The following is a 23,381-nucleotide window of genomic DNA, read 5'->3' as shown; positions in this document are numbered from 1 at the left end:
TTAAGTAATTTTTATTACCTTTTTTCTTCAACATTGGACACATAGCTCCTTTTATTTATTTTAAAATTTATTTTATTTATTTTAAATGTTAGTTTAATGTGTTATTTTTTATATTATTTATTTTAAATGTGTTAGTTTCTGCTGTACAGCCAAGTGATTCAGTTATACATATATATGTATGTATATATATTCTTTTTCATTATAAGATATTGAATATAGCTCCCTGTGCTATACAGTAGGACCTTGTTGTTTATTTTTTATATAGTAGTTTGTATCTGCTAATCCCAAAAACCTAATTTATCCTTCCCCCTTTGTCTTCTGTGTCTGTGAGTCTGTTTCTGTTTTGTAAATAAATCCATTTGTATCATACTTTAAATTTCATGTGTAAGTGATATATGATATTTGTCTTTCTCTGCCTGATTTACTTTACTTAATATAATCTCTAGTTCTATCCATGTTGCTGCAAATGGCATTATTTCATTCTTTTCGTGGCTGAGTAATATTCTACTGAGTATATATGTGTGTGTATATATATATATATATATCACATCTTCTTTGTCCATTCTGTCAATGTACATTCAGGTTGATGCCTTGGCTATTGTAAATAGTACTTCTATGAACTCTGGGGTGCATGTATCTTTTCAAATTAGAGTTTTCTCTGGATGTATGCTCAGGATCATATGGTACTTCTATTTTTAGTGTTTTTAAGGAACCTCCATTCTGTTTTCCATAGTGACTGCACCGATTTACATTCCCACCAACAGTGGAGGGGTGTTCCGGTTCTTCACACCATCTCCAGCATTTATTGTTTGTGGACTTTTTAGTGATGGCCCTTCTGACTGGTATGGGGAGATACCTCATTGTAGTTTTGATTTGTATTTCTCTGATAATTAGTAGTGTTGAGCATCTTTTCAGGTGGCTATTAGACATCGGTATGTCTTTGGAGAAATGTCTATTTAGGTCTTCTGTCCATTTTTAAAATTGTGTTGTTTGTTTTTGGTATTGAGTTGTTTGAGCTATTTGTATATTTTGGAAATTAAGTCCTTGTCACACACAGCTATTTTTTTAAAAATATATATGTATTTATTTTTGGTTGTGCTGGGTCTTCACTGCTGAGCATGGGCTTTCTTTAGTTGGGGTGAGTAGGGGCTACTCTTGTTGCGATGTGCAGGCTTCTCATTGAAGTGGCTTCTCTTATTGTGGAGCACAGGCTCTAGGGCTCGTGGGCTTCAGTAGTTGTGGTGCATGGGCTTAGTTGCACCATGGCATGTGGGATCTTCCAGGACCAGAGACTGAACTCATGTTCCCTGCATTGGCAGGTGGATTCTTAACCACTGGACCAGCAGCAAAGTCCCACACAGCTCTTTTTAATATCACCTTTCCTTACCTGTTAAACAGACACTAGTCGTGTGGACTAAAGTTATTTAACATCTTTGAGTCTCAGTTTCCTAAAATTTGAAATAGTCATAATAAAAGCTGTGGCCGAGGACTAAATTCTATGAGGAGTGTAACCCAGTTGTCAAGTAGGGTCTCTCTGCCCCTGAAAATCCCAATTATTAATGGATTTTATGGATTATCATTAATAGATTATACAATGCATTAAAATACTTATTGTGGAAGCCCAAAACCCTCTCTGAAACTTCTCAAAATTCCCTTAATTTTCATGTTTACCATGGTACTAATTTTCTTCTAAATATTTTGCTTCTGCCAAAGTAATTTTTTAAAAGATTTTTTAAATGTGGGCCATCAAATTAAAAAGTCTTTATTTAATTTGTTTCAAATTGCTCCCATTTTATGTTTTGGATTTTTGGCCACGAGGCATGTGAGATCTTAGCTCACCAACCAGGAGTCAAACATGAATCCCCTGCATTGGAAGATGAAGTCTCAACAACTAGACTGCCAGTGAAGTCCCTGCCAAAATATTTGATCCAGCTTTGCTTTTTGTGGCTATTTTTTCATAACTGCTGTTTTCCCAAACTAAGGAAGTAGCCCCTTCACCTTAAACCCCTCCTTCAAAGCAACCTGAATATGGTTCTAGCAGTAGAATGTTTGCAGTGACAGTGACAGTGAGAGTCACTCAGTCGTGTCTGATTCTGCTACTCCATTGACTATAGCCCACCAGGCTCCAGAATCCATGGGATTCTCCAGGCAAGAATACTGGAGTGGGTTGCCATTTCCTTCTTCAGGGGATCTTCCCAACATAGGGATTGAAACTGGGTCTCCCTCATTGCAAGTGGATTCTTCACCATATGAGCCACCAGGGAAGCCCCAGCATGATTACAGGTTTGTGTAATGCTGGGGGAATCATACCATTTAATATTCATATTGATCTTAACAGGCTGGGATGCTCCTACAGAGTTCTTGCTTCTCACAACTTTTCTGTTTTCATTCTTCTCTGTCTTCATTACCTTTCTCTTTTTCCTTGTCACACCCTCGCAGGAGCAAAGAAAACTAACTTCCCTGCATTGTTTTTTATGCATGGCAGCCTCATTACATATTACTACTGCTCAAGTTTCTGCCAACACTGAGTCTGAATCTGAAGGGTCTCACCTTCAGCCTTAGAGGATTCCTAAGAAAAGAAAGTTTTTTTTTCCCCAATTTTGATTTGGATGCCACATAAGATAATTGGATGCAAGTAAAATAAGTTTAAAATGATAAACTTAAAGAAAAGAATCTGTTATTCTGCTAATATCACCATCATGACTACTTTTGCTGTTGGAACTGTTTGTATTGGACACACTACAACTTGATCTGATACTTGGAACAAGCTTCATACCAAGATGTTGAGTAAACCTTTGTTATTGCTATTCAGTCACTCAGTTGTGTCCAACTCTTTTCGACCCCGTGGATTGCAACACACCAGGCTTCCCTGTCCCTCACCATCTCCCAGAGCTGGCTCAAACTCATGTCCATTGAGTCAGTGATGCCATCTAACCATCTCATCCTCTGTCATCCTCTTCTCCCCTGAGGTCAATCTTTCCCAGCATCAGGGTCTTTTCTAATCAGTCGGCTCTTCACATCAGGTGGCCAAAGTATTGGAGCTTCAGCTTCAGCATCAGTCCTTCCAGTGAACATTCAGGAGGACTGATTTCCTTTGGGATTGACTGGTTGGATCTCCTTACAGTCCAAGGGACTCTCAAGAGTTCTCCAACAGTTCAAAAAGTATCAATTCTTTAGCCCTCAGCCTTCTTTATGGTCCAACTCTCACATCTATACATGACTACTGGAAAAATCACAGCTTTGACTATGCAGACCTTTGTAAGCAAAGTAATGTCTCGGCCTTTTAATATACTGTCTAGGAATAAACCATAGTTCCATTGAAACCTTTCAGAGTCACACAGGGAAGGCTGCATATCATGAAATGTCAAATGTCACTAGATAGACAAGACTAAGGCCAAAGGAAAGTGAAAATCTCATTACTTATCTTAAAAATTTTCCTGTCCCTTGTCATGGGTTAGGGGTTGTTTTGGTGGTGGCAGCTTTTCATTCCTGAATGCAACATGTGAACAATGTTGTTCCATGTCTGGTTCTAACTGTAGCTTCTTGACCTGCATTTAGATTTCTCAGGAGGCAGGTAAGGTGGACTGGCATTCCCATCTCTTTAAGAATTTTCCACAGTTTGTTGTGATCCACATAGTTAAAGGCTTTAGCATAGTCAATAAAGCAGATGTAGATATTTTTCTGGAACTCTCTTGCTTTTTCTATGATCCAATGGATGTTGGCAACTTGATCTCTGGTTCCTCTGGCTTTTCTAAATCCAGCTTGAACATCTGAAGCTCTCAGTTCACGTACCTTTGAAGCCTAGCTTGAAGAATTTTGAGCATTACTTTGCTAGTGTGGGAGATGAGTGAAACTGTGCCATAGTTTGAACATTCTTTGACATTGCTTTTCTTTGGGACTGGAATAAAAACTGACCTTTTCGAGTCCCGTGGCCACTGCTGAGTTTCCCAAATTTGCTGGCATATTGAGTGCGGCACTTTCACAGCATTGAAGTAGAGAAACAAAGAGGATCCAAAAGTAGACAAACTGATCAAGCAAAAAAAAAAAAAGAAAGAAAGAAAAAAGAAAAATGGTACAAATACATAAAATTAGGAGTAGCAAAAAGATATATATATATATAGTGGCATCAAGGATGATTTTCTTTGTGACACTAAACCACTCAATAATAAAAATATATTTTGTAAGAGCCTAACAAATTTGCTGGAAAAAATATACTTGCCAGAGTTTCTATTTACTCCTAAAGAATTAAAAAACCTGAATGGTCTCCTACAATCAATAAAGAATTTGAATCTGGAGTTAAAACTTTTCCCACAAAGTAAATATCAGGCTCAGATAGTTTTACAGGTGTGTTCTATCAATTAAAAAAAAAAATCAGACTTTTTCCAAATATATTCAACCTTTTCTAGGGAGATGACAAGAAGAGCTATCCCCCAAATATCCTTGATTTAAAAACCAGATGAATAGAACTGGATATGGAACAACTGACTAGTTCAAAATTGGGAAAGGAGTACGTCAAGGCTGTATATTGTCACCCTGCTTATTTAGCCTATATGTAGAGTATATCATGATAAATGCTGGACTAGATGAAGCACAGGCTGGAATCAAGACTGCTGGGAAAAATATTGGTAACTTCAGATATGCGATGACACCACCCTTAAGACAGAAAGTGAAGAGGAACTAAACAGCCTCTTGATAAAAGTGAAAGAGGAGAGTGAAAAAGTTGGCTTAAAGCTCAACATTCAGAAAACTAAGATCATGGCAGCTGGTCCCATCACTTCATGGCAAATAGATGGGGAAAAAGTGGAAACATTGTCAGATTTCATTTTCTTGGGTTCCAAAATCACTGCAGATGGTGACTGCAGCCATGAAATTAAAAGATGGAAGAAACCTATGCTAAGTCACTTCAGTCGTGTCCGACTCTGTGCGACCCCATAGACGGCAGCCCACCAGGCTCCCCCATCCCTGGGATTCTCCAGGCAAGAACACTGGAGTGGGTTGCCATTTCCTTCTCCAATGCAGGAAAGTGAAAAGTGAAAGTGAAGTCGCTCAGTCGTGTCCGACTCTTAGTGACCCCATGGACTGCAACCTAACAGGCTCCTCTGTCCATGGGATTTTCCAAGTAAAAGTACTGGAGTGGGGTGCCATTGCCTTCTCCATGACAAACTTAGACAGTGTATTAAAAAGTAGAGACATCACTTTGCTGACAAAGGTCTGGCCAGTCAAAGCTATGGTTTTTCCAGTAGTCATGTATGGATATGAGAGTTGGACTATAAAGAAGGCTGAGTGCTGAAGAATTGATGCTTTTGAACTGTGATGCTGGAGAAGACTCTTGAGAATCCCGTGGAGATTCTCCTCGGACAGCAAGGAGATCAAAGCAGTCAATCCTAAAGAAAATCAGTCCTGGATATTCATTGAAAGTCCCTGTGTGGGGAAGATCCCTGGAGAAGGAACCCACAGCTCCTGAACTGCAGGTGGTCTCCTGCATCACATTCAAATTTTTTACCACTGAGCCATCAGAAAAGTCCTGATTACAGGAATAACAGAGTACATATTAGCATGGATCTGTCAAGCGAGTGTATGCTCCTTGGTTCTGTCTCATCACAACAAAGATTTGGAGCGACGGACATTAAAGCTATCAGCACATCACAGCTCTCGGGTCTTGGACAAACCGTGTTATAGCTCTTAGACAAGTCAATGTTACAGCTCTATTTTATTTAGAAAATGGCAGGAGAATCCATCCTCCAGGTGTGAGGGCATGTCGACCCAAAGACAGGAAGAGTGCCCCAGCGCGTGGGGGAGAGAGAGAGAGAAAGAGAAACAGCGCAGGCACGTGGGGGGTGGGTGGAGAGAAAGAGCGCACACATGCGGGGAAGAGAGAAAGAGAGAGCGCTTTGGCTCCTCCTTTTATATGTTTTTTCCTCCCCCTGGGTCTGCCCTATGCAAATTGGGCCAGCCAGGAGTGCTGTTTGTTCTACCTGAAGTCCTCACTCTGGTCCTCAGACCTTTCTTTGATCTTCGTTTGTTCTATTTTTGCAGGCTTTTCCCTTCCTTGTCTTTTAGCTTCCGCCATTTTGGACTCTTGTTTCCTATTCTAACTACTTAACAGATCCAATCCTTGCAGAGGTCTGGTTAACTACAACATCATTCTAACATTCCTTCTTCAGGAAGGACTCTGAACAGTTCTTCTCTGGGAAAAAAAAAAAAAAGTTCCAAATGTAATTAAACTAGTATTCAGGAAGCTCTCCTTTATATCTTGCTTAAATTCCTCTTGTTGTAACCTCAGTATATTTCTGTTCTTTGGGGGAACTGAAACTTCGACACAGAGGAAGCCAATATTGTAGTTACAGTTAACCCAAGATCATTTATTCTTGCCAACACTTGAGTGCTTTTAAAAATTGTAACAGCATCTGGTGATGACCCTGAATTATTCCCACCCTAGTAAGGGTCTGCTTCTCCTAGTTAGGATTTGCATTTCTCTCATGGGTGGTGCTGTTCTGGGCTAAGCCACTTCCTCAAAGCAGGAGAAACTTTGGGTGGGTCATCTGGAAATATTCCCTGAGGTTATAGGCCACCACTTCCCCTTCCTGCTCTATTGAAATGGAATTCCTGGGGCTCTGCTGAGGACTCCCTGAGCAAGTGCTCTCCAGCCCCCAGGCTGGCCCTTTTGTGTGTCAGCCTGTGACTACTCCTCAGTTTTAGATTTTGCCTGTAAGAAAGTCCTGGGAAAACCTGGGGGCTGAAGTCCTGATTCATGCCCCCCACCCCCCCAGCAACAATAGCAGAGGCAAATGACCAAGATGTTGAGGCAACAGGGTGTGCTGCTATAAGTGAAGAGAAATTTAACTTTCAGCTTTGTAATACTGACAAGGAACATGCCAAGAAACTCACTTTTCCTCAGAAGCAGCTTGTTATTGCCAAATATCCTATTCATCTGATTAAAGAGGAGATTCTCTTTGTATTCTGAGACTCTGTCCTGACTGCGGATATCAGTTGAACAGAATCTACCCCAGGATGCAGGACAGAGATGGGGGTGTAGAATTGAGTTGATGTTCTTTTGCTCTGGAGCATCTGATCGATGTTAAATGATAAACCAGCAGTTAGCACAAACATTGACACTACTTTATTCATTTTGATTTTTAAAAAGACAAATGTGGGATTTAAAATAATTTTAAAAATTAATTTATTTTTGGCTGTGCTGGACAACCTATTCATTGCTGCACAGGCTTTTCTCTACTTGTGGCAAATGGGGGCTACTCTCTGGCGCAGGAGGGCCGAGAGGAGCTGCTCCACGTTCAAGGTCAGGAGGGGTGGCAGTGAAGACATACCCCTCGTCCAAGGTAAGAGAAACCCAAGTAAGATGGTAGGTGTTGTGAGAGGGCATCAGAGGGCAGACACACTTAAACCATAATTACAGAAAACTAGTCAATCTACTCACATGTACCACAGCCTTGTCTAACTCAATGCAACTAAGCCATGCCATGTGGGGCCACCCAAGACAGGTGGGTCATGGTGGAGAGGTCTGAAAGAATGTGGTCCACTGGAGAAGGGAATGGCAAACCACTTCAGTATTCTTGCCTTGAGAACCCCATGAACAGTATGAAAAGGCAAAATGATAGGATACTGAAAGATGTTGGTACCCCAGGTCGGTAGGTACCCAATATGCTACTGGAGATCAGTGGAGAAATACTCCAGAAAGAATGAAGGGATGGAGCCAAAGCAAAAACAGTATCCAGTTGTGGATGTGACTGGTGATAGAAGCAAGGTCCAATGCTGTAAAGAGCAATATTGCATAGGAACCTGGAATGTTAGGTCCATGAATCAAGGCAAATTGGAAGTGGTCAAACAGGAGATGGTAAGAGTGAACGTCGATATTCTAGGAATCAGCTAACTAAAATGGACTGGAATGGGTGAATTTAACTTAGATGACCATTATATGTACTATTGTGGGCAGGAATCCTTTAGAAGAAATGGAGTAGCCATCATGGTCAACAAAAGAGTCTGAAATGCAGTACTTGGATGCAATCTCAAAAACGACAGAATGATCTCTGTTCATTTCCAAGGCAAACCATTCAATATTACAGTAATCCAAGTCTATGCCCCAACCAGTAACACTGAAGAAGCTGGAGTTGAACGGTTCTCTGAAGACCTACAAGACCTTTTAGAACTAACACCCAAAAAAGATGTCCTTTTCATTATAGGGGACTGGAATGCAAAAGTAGGAAGTCAAGAAACACCTGGGGTAACAGGCAAATTTGGCCTTGGAGTACTGAATGAAACAGGGCAAAGGCTAATAGAGTTTTGCCAAGAGAACGCACTGGTCATAGCAAACACCTTCTTCCAACAACACAAGAGAAGACTCTACACATGGACATCACCAGATGGTCAACACCAAAATCAGACTGATTATATTCTTTGCAGCCAAAGATGGAGAAGCTCTATACAATCAGCAAAAACAAGACCGGGAGCTGACTGTGGCTTAGATCATGAACTCCTTATTGCCAAATTCAGACTGAAATTGAAGAAAGTAGGGAAAACCACTAGACCATTCAGGTAGGACCTAGTCAAATCCCTTATGATTACACAGTGGAAGTGAGAAAGAGATTTAAGGGACTAGATCTGATAGATAGAGTGCATGATGAACTATGGACGGAGGTTCATGACATTTTCAGGAGACAGGGATCAAGACCATCCCCATGGAAAAGAAATGCAAAAAAGCAAAATGGCTGTCTGGGGAGGCCTTTACAAATAGCTGTGGAAGGAAGAGAAGTGAAAAGCAAAGGAGAAAAGGAAAGATATAAGCATCTGAATGCAGAGTTCCAAAGAATACCGAGAAGAGATAAGAAAGCCTTCCTCAGCGACCAATGCAAAGAAATAGAGGAAAACAACAGAATGGGGAAGATTAGAGATCTCTTTGAGAAAATTAGAGATATCAAGTGAACATTTCATGCAAAGATGGGCTCGATAAAGGACAGAAATGGTATGGACCTAAAAGAAGCAGAAGATATTAAGAAGAGATGGCAAGAATACACAGAAGAACTGTACAAAAAAGATCTTCAGGACCCAGATAATCACGATGGTGTGATCACTCATCTAGAGCCAGATATTCTGGAATGTGAAGCCAAGTGGGCCTTAGAAAGCATCACTATGAACAAAGCTAGTGGAGGTGATGGAATTCCAGTTGAGCTGTTCCAAATCCTGAAAGATGATGCTGTGAAAGTGCTGCACTCAATATGCCAGCAAATTTGGAAACCTCAGCCGTGGCCACAGGACTGGAAAAGGTCAGTTTTCATTCCAATCCCAAAGAAAGGCAATGCCAAAGAATGCTCAAACTACCGCACAATTGCACTCATCTCACACGCTACTAAAATAATGCTCAAAATTCTCCAAGCCAGGCTTCAACAATATGTGAACTGTGAACTTCCAGATGTTCAAGCTGGTTTTAGAAAAGGCAGAGGAACCAGAGATTAAATTGCCAACATCTGCTGGATCATGGAAAAAGCAAGAGAGTTCCAGAAAAACATCTATTTCTGCTTTATTGACATGCCAAAGCCTTTGCCTGTGTGGATCACAATAAACTGTGGAAAATTCTGAAAGAGATGGGAATACCAGACCACCTGACCTGCCTTTTGAGAAACCTGTATGCAGGTCAGGAAGCAACAGTTAGAACTGGACATGGAACGACAGACTGGTTCCAAATAGGAAAAGGAGTACATCAAGGCTGTATATTGTCACCCTGCTTATTTAACTTATATGCAGAGTACATCATGAGAAACGCTGGGCTGGAAGAAGCACAAGCTGGAATCAAGATTGCCTGGAGAATTATCAATAACCTCAGATATGCAGATGCCACCACCCTTATGGCAGAAAGTGAAGAGGAACTAAAAAGCCTCTTGATGAAAGTGAAAGGGGAGAGTGAAAAAGTTGGCCTAAAGCTCAACATTCAGAAAACTAAGATCATGGCATCCGGTCCCATCACTTCATGGGAAATAGATGGGGAAACAGTGGAAACAGTGTCAGACTTTATTTTTCTGGGCTTCAAAATCACTGCAGATGGTGACTGCAGCCATGAAATTAAAAGACGCTTACTCCTTGGAGGGAAAGTTATGACCAACCTAGATAGCATATTAAAAATCAGAGACATTACTTTGTCAACAAAGATCCATCTAGTCAATGCTATGGTTTTCCCAGTGGTCATGTATGGATGTGAGAGTTGGACTATGAAGAAAGCTGAGCACCGAAAAATTTTGAACTGCTTTTGAACTGTGGTTTTGGAGAAGACTCATGAGAGTCCCTTGGACTGCCAGAAGATCCAACCAGTCCATTCTAAAGGAGATCAGTCCTGGGTGTTCTTTGGAAGGACTGATGCTAAAGCTGAAACTCCAATACTTTGGCCACCTCATGCGAAGAGTTGACTCATTGGAAAAGAGTCTAATGCTGGGAGGGATTGGGGGCAGGAGGAGAAGGGGACGACAAAGAATGAGATGGCTGGATGGCATTACCGACTCAATGGACATGAATTTGAGTGAACTCTGGGGGTTGGTGATGGACAGGGAGGCCTGGTGTGCTGTGATTCATGGGGTCGCAAAGAGTCGGACACAACTGAGCGACTGAACTGAACTGAACTCCAGTTGCTTCTCACTGTGGTGGCTTCTCTTGTAGAGCATGGGCTCTGGGCATGCAGGCTTGAGTAGTTGCTGCTCGCCAGCTTAGTTGCTCCACTGCATGGGGGATCTTTCCAGATCAGGGATCGAACTCCTGAATCCTGCATTATTAGGTGGATTCTTTACCACTGAGCCACCAGGGAAACCCCTATTCAGCTTTTTTTTTTTTCCCCCCTTTGTTCTCTGTTACAGAGTGTTAAATGTCTCTGTATTTATTGGGTTTTAGAAAATAGTGAACTTGGAATTTAAAGGGTTTGAACTTAACCCCAGGTCCTGGGCTTCCCTTGCGGCTCAGTGGTAAAGAACCCACCTGCCAGAGCAGGAGAGGCAGGTTCTATCCCTGGGTCAGGAAGATCCCCTTGAGGAGGAGGAAATGGCAACCTGCCCCAATATTCTTGCTGGGAAAATACCAAGGACAGAGGAGTCTGGTGGGCTTTGGTTCATGGGTTGCAAAGAGTTGGACACGAATGAGCATGCATGTATACCTGAATTTATAGCTATGTCTTTATTTTCCATGGAAATGAAAATATCACCTTCAGATGGTCTCTGAAGTGAAGTGAAGTGGCTCAGTCATGTCCGACTCTTTGGGACCCCATGGACTGTAGCCTATCAGGCTCCTCCGTCCATGGGATTTTCCAGGCAAGAGTGCTAGAATGGATTGCCATTTCCTTCTCCAGGGGATCTTCCTGATCCAGGAATTGAACCCGGGTCTCCCGCATTGCGGGCATATATAGTCAGAGAAGGTCTCTGAAGCTAATGTTAACCGTAAATTGTGGGTTTTTAAATTTTTTTAATTTAATTGGAAGATAATTATTTTATAATACTGTGATAGCTTTTGCCTTACATCAACATGAATCGGCCACAGGTATACATGTGTCTCTCCTAGTCTGAACCCCTACCCCCCACACCTCTCTTTCCACCTCACCCCTTGGGTTGTCCCAGAGCACCAGCTTTGAGTGCCTTGCTTCATGCGTCAAACTTTCACTAGTCGTCTGTTTTACATATGGTAATGTATATGTTTCAATGCTATTCTCTCAAATCATCCCACGCTTGCCTTCTCCCACTGAGTCCAAAAGTCTGTTCTTTATATCTACGTCTCCTTTGCTGCCCTACAAGTAGGATCGTTGGTACCATCTTTCTAAATTCCATGTATACACATTAATATGCAGTATTTGTCTTTCTCTTTCTGACTTACTTCACTCTGTATAATAGTCTCCAGTTTCATCTACCTCATTAGAACTGACTTAAATGGGTTCCTTTTTGTAGCTCAGTAATATTTCACATGTATATGTACCACAACTTCCTTATCCATTTATCTGCAGATTTGACATCAAGGTTGTTTCCATGTCCTAGCTAATGTAAATAGTGCTACAATGAACATTGGGCTACATAGGTCTTTTTCAGTTCTGGTTTCCTGGGGGTATATGCCCAGCAGTGGGATTGCTGTTGGACACCCAAAATATCTTACCCTGAGAAACTCTAATACAGGGCCATTTTGTTATTCTTATCAACTGTAAAGTATATTATGATACCTCCTGCAGTGCATATTCCAGAGAACACCATTTCCGACATATTCAACATGAATTGTGCCCCTTTGGGTTATAGGCAGTGTAATACTTTGGACACTAAAATGTGATATTTGTACAAGAAATAGTTACTCTTTGTTGATAAGTTAACACAATTGTCTCAGATCCACGTAGCAATGTTGCAAGAAGAAATTACTATCTCCATTTTACAAGTGGGAAGTCAGGGTTCAGTTCTGTTCAGTTCAGTCACTCCGTTGTGTCTGACTCTTTGAGACCCCATGAACTGCAGCATATCAGGCTTCCCTGTCCATCACCAACTCCCAGAGTCCACCCAAACCCATGTCCATCGAGTCGGTGATGCCATCCAACCATCTCATACTCTGTCTTCCCCTTCTCCTCCTGCCCTCAATCTTTCCTCGCATCAGGGTCTTTTCAAATGAGTCAGCTCTTTGCATCAGGTGCCCAAAGTATTGGAGTTTCAGCTTCAGCATCAGTCCTTCAAATGAACACCCAGGACTGATCTCCTTTAGAATGGACTGGTTGGATCTCCTTGCAGTCCAAGGGACTCTCAAGAGTTCAAAAGCATCAATTCTTTGGCACTCAGCTTTCTTCACAGTCCAACTCTCACATCCATATATGACCACTGGAAAAACCATAGCCTCAACTAGATGGACCTTTGTTGGCAAAGTAATGTCTCTGCTTTTTAATATGCTGTCTAGGTTGGTCATAACTTTCCTTCCAAAGAGTAAGCGTCTTTTAATTTCATAGCTGCAATCACCATCTGCAGTGATTTTAGTAAAGCTTATTATGTCGACCCCTCTCTCCCTGTAAGAAAGTCAATAGTTAAGGATGCAGAAATAAGGTTTTGAAATCTGTTTGATTCTAAAATGTGGGCTTTCCCCACTACTCTATGAATATTGAATATCTTGGCAGTAAATGGGTAATCCTTCATCCATTCAGCAGATGCTTATTGAATGCTATTAAAAATATCAGTAAAGAATTATTGACACACATTAGGTGTACCAGGCTAAGGATAAAATGGGAAACAAGACCAACGTTGTCCATGCATGCATGGAGCTTTTTGAAAAGGAAATATTAGGCAAAGAAGTCAACAGCTAATACATTTGGGTTTCATATGTGACATACCTTGTTCTATGTGTTTTCAGTTCAGTTAAGTTCAGTTGCTCAGTCATGTCCCACTCTTTGCGACCCCATTGACCACAGGACGCCAGGCCTCCCTGTCCATCACCAACTCCCAGAGTTTACTCAAACTCATGCCCACTGAGTCGGTGATGCCATCCAGCCATCTCATCCTCTGTCATCCCCTTCTCCTCCCGCCTTCAATCTTTCTGAGCATCAGGGTCTTTTCAAATGAGTCAGCTCTTCGCATCAGGTGGCCAAAGTATTGGAGTTTCAGCTTCAACATCAGTTCTTCCAATGAACATTCAGGACTGAATTCCTTTAGGATGGGCTGGTTGGATCTCCTTGCAGTCCAAGGGACTCTCAAGAGTCTTCTCCAACACCACAGTCCAAAAGCATCAATTCTTCAGCGCTCAGCTTTCTTTATAGACCAACTCTCACATCCATACATGACTATTGGAAAAACCATAGCCTGGACTAGATGGACCTTTGTTGGCAAAGTAATGTCTCTGATTTTGAATATGCTGTCTAGGTTCGTCGTAACTTTCCTTCCAAGGAGTAAGCGTCTTTTAATTTCATGGCTGCATTCACCATCTGTAGTGATTTTGGAGCCCAAGAAAATAAAGTCTGACACTGTTTCCACTGTTTCCCCATCTATTTGCCATGAAGTGATGGGACCGGATGCCATGATCTTCGTTTTCTGAATGTTGAGCTTTAAGCCAACTTTTTCACTCTCCTCTTTCACTTTCATCAAGAGGCTTTTAGTTCCTCTTCACTTTCTGCCATAAGGGTGGTGGCATCTGCATATCTGAGGTTATTGATATTTCTCCTGGCAGTCTTGATTCCAGCTTGTGCTTCTTCCAGCCCAGCGTTTCTCATGATGTACTCTGCATGTAAGTTAAATAAACAGGGTGACAATATACAGCCTTGATGCACTCCTTTTCCTATGTGGAACCAATTTATTGTTCCATATCCAGTTCTAACTGTTGCTTCCTGACCTGCATACAGATTTCTCAAGAGGCAGGTCAGGTGGTCTGGTATTCCCATCTCTTTCAGAATTTTCCACAGTTTATTGTGATCCACACAGTCAAAGGCTTTGGCAGAGTCAATAAAGCAGAAATAGATGTTTTTCTGGAACTCTCTTGTTTTTTTTTTTTTTTTTTTGATGATCAACTGGATGTTGACAATGTGATCTCTGGTTCCTCTGCCTTCTCTAATACCAGCTTGAACATCTGGAAGTTCATGGTTCACATACTGTTGAAGCCTGGCTTGGAGAATTTTGAGCATCACTTTACTAGCGTGTGAGATGAGTGCAACTGTGCAGTAGTTTGAGCATTCTTTGACATTGCCTTTCTTTGGGATTGGAATGAAAACTGACCTTTTCCAGTCCTGTGGCCACTGCTGAGTTTTCCAAATTTGCTGGCATATTGAGTGCAGCACTTTCACAGCATCATCTTTCAGGATTTGAAATAGCTCAACAGGAATTGCATCACCTCCACTAGCTTTGTTTGTAGTGATGCTTTCTAAGGCCCACTTGACTTCACATTCCAGGATGTCTGACTCTAGGAGAGTGATCACACCACTGCGATTCCCTGGGTCATGAAGATCTTTTTTGTACAGTTCTTCTGTGTATTCTTGCCATCTCTTTTTAATATCTTCTGCTTCTTTTAGGTCCATACCATTTCTGTCCTTTATTAAGCCCATCTTTGCATGAAATATTCCCTTGGTACACTCACACTAATTCTGTGAGGTATATATTACTTTTCTGTTTTACAGATGAAGAAGCTGAGGCGCAAGAATAATTTGTCCACGATGACATTTCTGGTCAATGACAGATGTGGGAGTAACAACCAGGGAGTCTAGCTCTAAGGGGCACTTAACTACCAGCAACACTAATGATGATGTAAATCACTATTTTATGACTGCTATAATAAAGGGTATAAATGAAAGGCATGGTGTGAAAGCACATAATGTATTTATTTTTATTCAAATGGCATTAGACCCTCACTTTTTATTAAAATCCATACATGCATTTTTAAGGGAAAGAATTTTAGGAATATGTATGCATATTTATTTTATATCAAATTCTTAACCACTATTTTCTAGGAGTTCAAGCAACTTTAAAATTTTTATTATTGTGATTTTTTGTAATATATAATTTAAAAAAAAAGAATCATCTATTAATTTTATCATTATAAAAAATGCTAGTACCCTTTTAATCTTGGGAAAATACTATAAAAACTGGGTTTTGATTAAGAAATTATCCTTCAGTGGGGCTTTGGGGGGCAGTAGTGGGGAGAACCTGATGTCCAAGGGGGAAAAAAATTCACAATGAAAAAACTTTTCCATGATTCACCTCTGTGTGAAAATACATAAAAACCACTAAATTTTTCAACTAAATATTGAATGAGTCCTCTGGCTTCAGAAGATCTCACATTACACTCAAATTTTTTAATTCAAAAAGTTTGATTTAGATTGAATAAGATAAACAGCAGTAAACACCTATCTTCATGGGAGGTTTGTTACAAGGAAAAGCCAAAGCCTTGTAACCATTCAGAAGTGAAAATTGCTCAGTCATGTCTGAATCTGTGAACCCATGAACTATACATGGAATTCTTCAGGCCAGAACACTGAAGTGGGTAGCCTTTCCCTTCTCCAGGGTTTCTTCCCAACCCAGGGATTGAACCCAGGTCTCCCACATTGCAGGTGGATTCTTTACCAGCTGAGTTACCAGGATTCTTTACTAGCTAAGCTACCAGGGAAGCCCTTACCTGTCTACCAATTGTGGTTAAATGCTTTTTCAGGTAATAGAAACAGAGGTTGTTTTTCAGAAGAAAAAGACAAAGTGCTCTGATTACTTAAGGGCTGGCATAGAGGAATACGCCTATGTTGCTATAATCTGTGGAAAATAAACCTATAAACCTAATGACTCAATAAATGATCCAATAAACCTAAATTCTGAAAATTTCCTCTTCTGATATCCCCCTAAATTTGCCCATTCTTAAAGTGATTGATGGTTTCTCTTTTAGAAAGATGAAACCATGATCAAGCCAGAATGCTGAGGCTAACGTAGGTAGTTTTGACTGCTAATTACTGTTTGAACTTTTTCAAAGTATAAAATACACATGACAATGGATACATGTCAAGAATGTACCAAGGAGGGCACAGCAACCCTCCTGGAGAATCCCATGGACAGAGGAGCCTGGCAGGCCCCAGCCCATAGGGTTGCTTCAGGACACCACTGAAGCAACTTAGCACACACGCACACCCAAGAATATACCGCTTGGTGAATTTTCACCAACTGAACACATCCGTGTAGTTAGCACCCAGATCAAGAAACATCATTACCAGACCCGAGCATCTTCCCTTCATTACCTCTTAAGAGTCAAATGTAACCTCCTCAAGGTAAGCCCTCTCCCAACTTCTAACAGCACATATTGGTCCAACATGATTTTTATTTCTATCTATAGGATCTTTCACTATGTTCTCTTTTTCAGTTGGTTTCTTTCACTCAGCATTTCATCTATGAGACTCATCCATATTGTGGTGTACAGATTGCTTATCATCATTGCTTTATAGGCAACCTGTTGTGTGCACAACAGTTTTTCGTTATATATTCATTTTCAACACATAGAGCTAAAAATAATTTTGCAGTGGTGTTCAGGCTGTCTTTCTCCAATTCCCTAACCCCTTGACATAGAGTTTCCTAAAGGAGTTTATTAAGGAAACTTTTCACTATAGGAAGGAAAATGTTGGATTCCCGTTAATTTTCATTTGTTTGGAGTTTTCCACAATGGGAGATGTTAGCAGGGGAAATACAACATTGTGTGGAAAACACAGCAAATCCACTCTTTGTCATCCAAGATTGCCAGGCCAGTGTAACTAACTTCCTGTTTAAGTCCCTAGGTACTTGAAGACAGGAAAAGATGCTGCCATCTCGCTGCTCCAAAGAAAGTTGGAACCAGGCCCAGGTGTGACGTGGTTTAAATTGGCTTCTAGTCCTGCCCCAGTCTCCTTATCATCATCTGCAGTCTCCTATTGCTCACTGAGATGCCTGGGATCATGACCCTCTTCTTTATCAGTAGATACACACCACCTAAAAATGACTTAACTCAGTCATTTCCCACTATTTCTCCATCACTTATCAACCCAGTTGGGATCTTAGAGCTAGTATGAATAAGGCAATTTTCCCAGACCATGCTATGACCTTTCCTGGGAAATTGTGTCTTTCTGTCAGAGATACTTGGAGGTTAAGTACCTCCTAAGGAGAAGGATTGGAGAAGGAAATGGCAACCCACTCCAGTATTCTTGCCTGGAGAATCTCATGGACAGAGGAGCCTGGCAGGCTACAGTCCATGGAGTCACAAGAGTCAGACACGACTAAGTGACTAAACCACCAGCACCAAGGAGGGGAATATGAGTTGGCAAACCTAGTAATATAAGGGAAACCCTAGTGAGACTATGAATCTTCTATAGGCGATGGGAAAAAAATTTGTAATTCCACACGAAAGAGTGTGGTCTGCTAATACCATCAGCATTCTTCCACAATGGTGAGGTCAGTCACGTGCATGGTCATGGGAAGAGCCAGAAAACTGGTGTTCTTCCTGTATCTCCCTTGACCTGATGTTACCATGGTCACATCAGGGAAACACACCTTACCCTGGTATCCCTACTCCAGGCTAATGAAACCCTGCAGCTCACCTGGTGGGAGTCCCAGGCTGCCTGGTACAGGTCTTCAAAATACTGGTGTTTCTTCCTCTTTTTTAGTTAGTTATTTGATAAACTTGCCTTATACAAAGCAGATGCTCAACAATAATAATAATACCTACCTTTCCCAGGGATATTAGCATTTGAGCAGTGGATCCTGAATGCCTAAATCCAAAGAATAAATGTCAACTTTACCAGTTAGAATAAAAATAATAATAGGCATTAGTTTTTCGAGCATTTGCTATGTGCTGGGTACTACATGAAGCACTCTAAATGCATTATCTTATTTAATCCTCCATTATTGTTATTTTATGAATGATGTGTGGAGCTCTAATAAATTTCGGAAGGTCATACAGCTGACAAGTGGCAGAATTGTAATTCAATTAAAGCCAAATTGCAATTGAATTAAAGCCAAACCCGTCTGATTGAAGAGACAAGTTCTTGATCATTACAACATAGACATTGCCCTTTGGATTTGCTTTTCTGCAGTAACAATTCTGCTTTTTACAGTTTTACAGTTTACAGCCATTATTTTCTTTGCTCCACCACATATTGCTGAGCTTGTTTTTTTCTCACACCTGTCCCTGATGCCATATTCTCTTTTTATCTCACTGGACATAATAAACAACCAGTTGTTTAAAATAATCTCCTGATTTTTCAGGTTTATGAATTAAAACAGTCTCTAGAGAAAGGCTTTTCTCAGCTCTTGGCTTGATTCCTATTTATTAGAAGCATTTCTTCTCCTTCCTATTTAGTCTCCATCAGTTTGACTTATTGGTGTTCACTGTCATTCAGAAACCTGAAAAGAGAATTTTAAGCACTTGCCTTAAATTACCTACTGAAGCTTCCTACAGCAAGGTCAAGGCAGAAGGTGAGATGGGGTAGTAGCCCAGGACTCCAGCCAGGTGAGTTGTAGGGTTTCATTCATTAGGACTGGGGGAACAGGTCTCAGATCCCATTTCTGAAGCATGGTTATGCAAGGATGTTCCCTTCACAATGCATTTGGGTACTAAGGTTAGGCAAGTTACAGGAGATGAAGCCAGGCTGTGGAAAAATCTTAGTTATGATATAAGGTTGAGCCTTTGTGTCATTATTACCATAGTCACTGGAAAAAAAAAAAAAAAAAAAAGCCCCACTAAAGTAACAGCATTGGAGACAAGAAGGTTGCTGACATTTTCCCTTATTGCACAATCTTCCTAGAAATCCTGGAGCCTGACTCTCTAATTGTGGAATTTTTCAAAAACTGAGATAATCCAGGAAAGAGAGCTTTTAGAGAAACATCCTTGAAATCACATCCTGGCAGCTGCCAACTATGTCTAAACACAGAGCCCAGTGGCGCCGGCATAGTGAACGCTGCACGCACTTTGTCACTGCTGCAACTCTTACCTTACGCAGCTTTGTGTCCAGGTCATGTATACTCTGTGGATGTTTCAGAAGCATCTGTGGCTCCATAAAGATATACAGAAGAATATGCAGTGGCTGAACTTTTGGCCAAAAGGGATCTTGGAAACCTGTATGGTGGCATGAGGAGAACTGGATCTTTGAAGTCAGACTTCATGACTTTGATTTGAGAAGAGGGTCTGGTATCAGCTCTACAATCCTGAACAAGGCAACTGATGTGCTTAAGCTTCAATTTTATCATCAGCAAAATGTCATGCACACAGCCTATAATCAATATCACATACTAATGTTGGCTCATTTTAAGTCAGTTTTTCCCTCTAGACGATGGTCCATAAAGATAAGGATACATCATGCTCATTGCTATATTCTATCACGCCTAGTACAGCATCTGGCAAGGACTAGGTGATCAGTAAACAGTTGTTAAGTTAATAACTATAAAAATAAAAAAATATATATAACAAAAAAATCCACTGAGATTTTTATTAAAATTAGAGTTATATAGGATTAGATTAATTTTAGGAGTATTTATATTTTATGATTCATAAATATACCTTTGTGTTTTCTGTAATTTTGTCAATAAAGCTTTATAAATTTTTGCTATAAGGCTCCACACATCTTTTGTTAGGTTTATTCCTAGATATCCAAAATTTTTATAATATTGTAAAGCCTTTTTAGAAAAACATCACATTTTCTGGTTCTTTGTGTTGATGCTTAGAATTTCAGCTTAACTTTGTATATTATTTGATTATTGAGTCACCTCTTAAAATTGTCATTAGTCCTAATAACTTATCTGTAATTTCACTGAGGTTTTCTACTCAATTATATCATTTGCAAATAAAGATGATTTTGTTTCTCACTCTCCAGTCCTTATATCTTTTTTTCCTTTTATTCCCTGTCTTTTTTAAAACTATAGTTAATGTACAATATTATATAATTATAGTGATTATATATTGACTCACAAATTTTAAAGATTATACTCCATTTATAATTATAAAATATTGCCTATATTTCCTGTGTTGTACAATATATCCTTGCAAGTTATTTGGTACCTAGTAGTTTGTACTTTCGGAGAAGGCAATGGCACCCCACTCCAGTACTCTTGCCTGAAAAATCCCATGGATGGAGGAGCCTGTTAGGCTGCAATCCGTGGGGTCACTAAGAGTCAGACACGACTGAGCAACTTCACCTTCGCTTTTCACTTTCATGCATTGGAGAAGGAAATGGCAACCCACTCCAGTGTTCTTGCCTGGAGAATCCCAGGGACAAGGGAGCCTGGTGGGCTGCCGTCTTTGGGGTCGCACAGAGTCGGAAACCACTGAAGTGACTTAGCAATAGCGTAGTTTGTACTTTTAACCCCCTAGCTCCATGTTGTCCCTCCCCTCTTTGCTCTCCCCACTGGTAAACACTAATTTGTTTTTTATATCTGTGAGTCTGTGTCTTTTTTGTTACATTCACTATTTTATTGTACTTTTTGAGTATTCCACATGTAAGTGATATCATACAGTATCTGTCTTTCTTTGCCTGACTTCACTTCGCACCATACCCTCCAAGTCCATTGACATTGTTGCAAATAGCAGATCACATTAACAAACTGAAGAATAGCAATCATATGATCACCTCAATAGATAAAGAAAATGCTTTTGATAAAATTAAGCATCCATTTATGATAAAAAGTGCCCAGAAAGTGGGTATAGAGAGAACATACTTCAACAAGATAAAGGCCATGCATGAGAAACCCACAGTTAAGATACTCAATGGTGAAAAGTTAAAGGCATTTCCTTTAAGATCAGGAATAAGACTAGGATGTTCACTCTTGCCATTTTTATTCAAGGCAGTATTGGAAGTCCTAGCTATAGAAATCAGAGAAGAAAAAGAAAGAAATGGAATTCTAATTGGAAAAGAAGTAAAATCGTCACTATTTGCAGATGATTTGATACTACACATAGAAAATTCTAAAGATGCCCCAGAAAACTATTAGAGCTTACAAATGAATTCAGTAAAGTTGTAGGATACAAAATTAATATAAAGAAGAGAGAAGAAGATGGCAGAGGAGCAGTTGAACGTGGAATACATCTCTCTTCACGGATACATGGAATACAGGAATACACCTGCAGACACAGAAGTGCATGCAGAATACCAGATGAGAGCAGACAGGAGTACCTGATGAGTGGAAAAGAATATATAGAATCATGCAAAACTCAGTAGGATGAAGGAAGTAGGGGGAAAACAGAAGTGTTAGTAGGATTGGACCTGCCCTCCACTGGTGGGGGAACTGAAGCAGGGGTCCAATCCCAACACTGGGGCGATTGTCTGAGTCAGAGGAGAAACATTTAAGGCTGAAAGTGAAACAGCTGATCTGTGGCAGCCTAAATGGAATGAGAATCAGACAGTACTTGTCGCATCTATACATACCCCATATAGGGACACAGGTCCCCTGGAAAGCACAGCAGCTGGGAGCTGGAGTTTAGGGATTGTGGAGCAATCCCAGGGCAAGGGCTGCTGTTGACTGTGGAGAGATGGATAGAGGGGATGTGAGGGAGGAGATTGTGGTGGGAAATGCCTGTAGAGGAAAGTTAGGCAGCCATGGAAGCAAGGCAATATTGCTGAGTCACACGTAGTGGGTGGAGCCATCACCACAGTCTCTCTGTCTCCACACACCAGCATCCGCAGCCAAATAATAGAGAGACTGGCCCATCAAACGCCTGACCGCACTGAACTACAGAGTAGGACCCCACCCAGGGTGCCCTTTAAGTGTCTGACCCAGGGTGCCCTTCAAGTGTCTGCCCTGAAAGGGTGCTTCTTTAAGTGACTGATGTACTGAACTACAAAGTAGGACCCCACCCAGGGTGCCCCTTTAAGTGTCTGACACACTGAACAACAGAGAAAGGACCCCAGGCAAGGGAGCCTTCTAAGTGCCTGAACAGGTGGAGCTATGGAGAAAGATTGGCCAAAGAGACCTTCTTATCACCAGCTACAAGAGGGTTGAAAAAAGACTCTGATAAAGCCATAACTCCTGCGGCGGAGGCAGTCTGTGTCCCTGCACACTTGGCGCTGCCAGGGTCCTGGCAAGTCAAGCAGCTGTGCCACTTTCAAGCTCAATCCTCACTAGGGCAGAGATGCCACAGGCAAAAAAAGTCTTGCATCTATACTCACAGGGTCACTTCGGTAGTATCTGACTCTTTGAGACCCTGTAGACTGTGGCCTGCCAGGCTTCTCTGTCAGGGAGGGGGTTCTCCAGGCAAGAATACTGGAGTGTATTGGCAAATACTGGTTGCCATACCCTTCTAGAGCACTATAGTTCCTGCTGCCCTAGCTGCCAACTCCCCTGAGTACCTGGTGCTACCAGAACCCCTGCGACCCAAGCAGATGCACCACCTCCACATCTGGCCCTCACAGGGGCAGACCCAAATCCTCCAGGGCAGCCTCAGGAGCAAACCCCAGTGGACTACCCACATGCAGAGGTGGAAATAAAACCACACTTGAAACCCAGGGGCAGTGTGGCTAAGGAAGAAGACCCAAAACCTTCCCACAAGCTATTCAGGCTGCAGATTCAATCCACACTATCAACTAGGCAGACTGTGTTTATGGAATATATAAAAGCACATCGTGAGCTCCCACAAAGGAAAACACACTAGTTCTGATAGTTGTATGTGGAGGCAAGAGCACACAGGAGTAGGACCAGATTAGAATCTGAGCTGTTCCCACAGCAGGTACAGAGACCACCAGCACAGTGTTGGAGGGCATCCTAGGGAGGTGAGGTGGACTTGACTCCCAGCAAGGGAAAGGACTCTAACAGCAATGACTCAAGAAAAACATTTATTATTCTTATGCTTTGACTTGTTCTGTAGATTATTTTGGATATTTTTCTTCCCCACCCCCTTTTCCTCCCTCTGTTGTAGTTGTCAATTTTGTTGGCACTATTAAATCTAATTAAACTTTTGAGATA

This window comes from Bos javanicus, chromosome 16 (genome assembly GCF_032452875.1).
Source record: "Bos javanicus breed banteng chromosome 16, ARS-OSU_banteng_1.0, whole genome shotgun sequence".
Taxonomy (NCBI): domain Eukaryota; kingdom Metazoa; phylum Chordata; class Mammalia; order Artiodactyla; family Bovidae; genus Bos; species Bos javanicus.
This window is presented reverse-complemented; position numbering follows the sequence as displayed.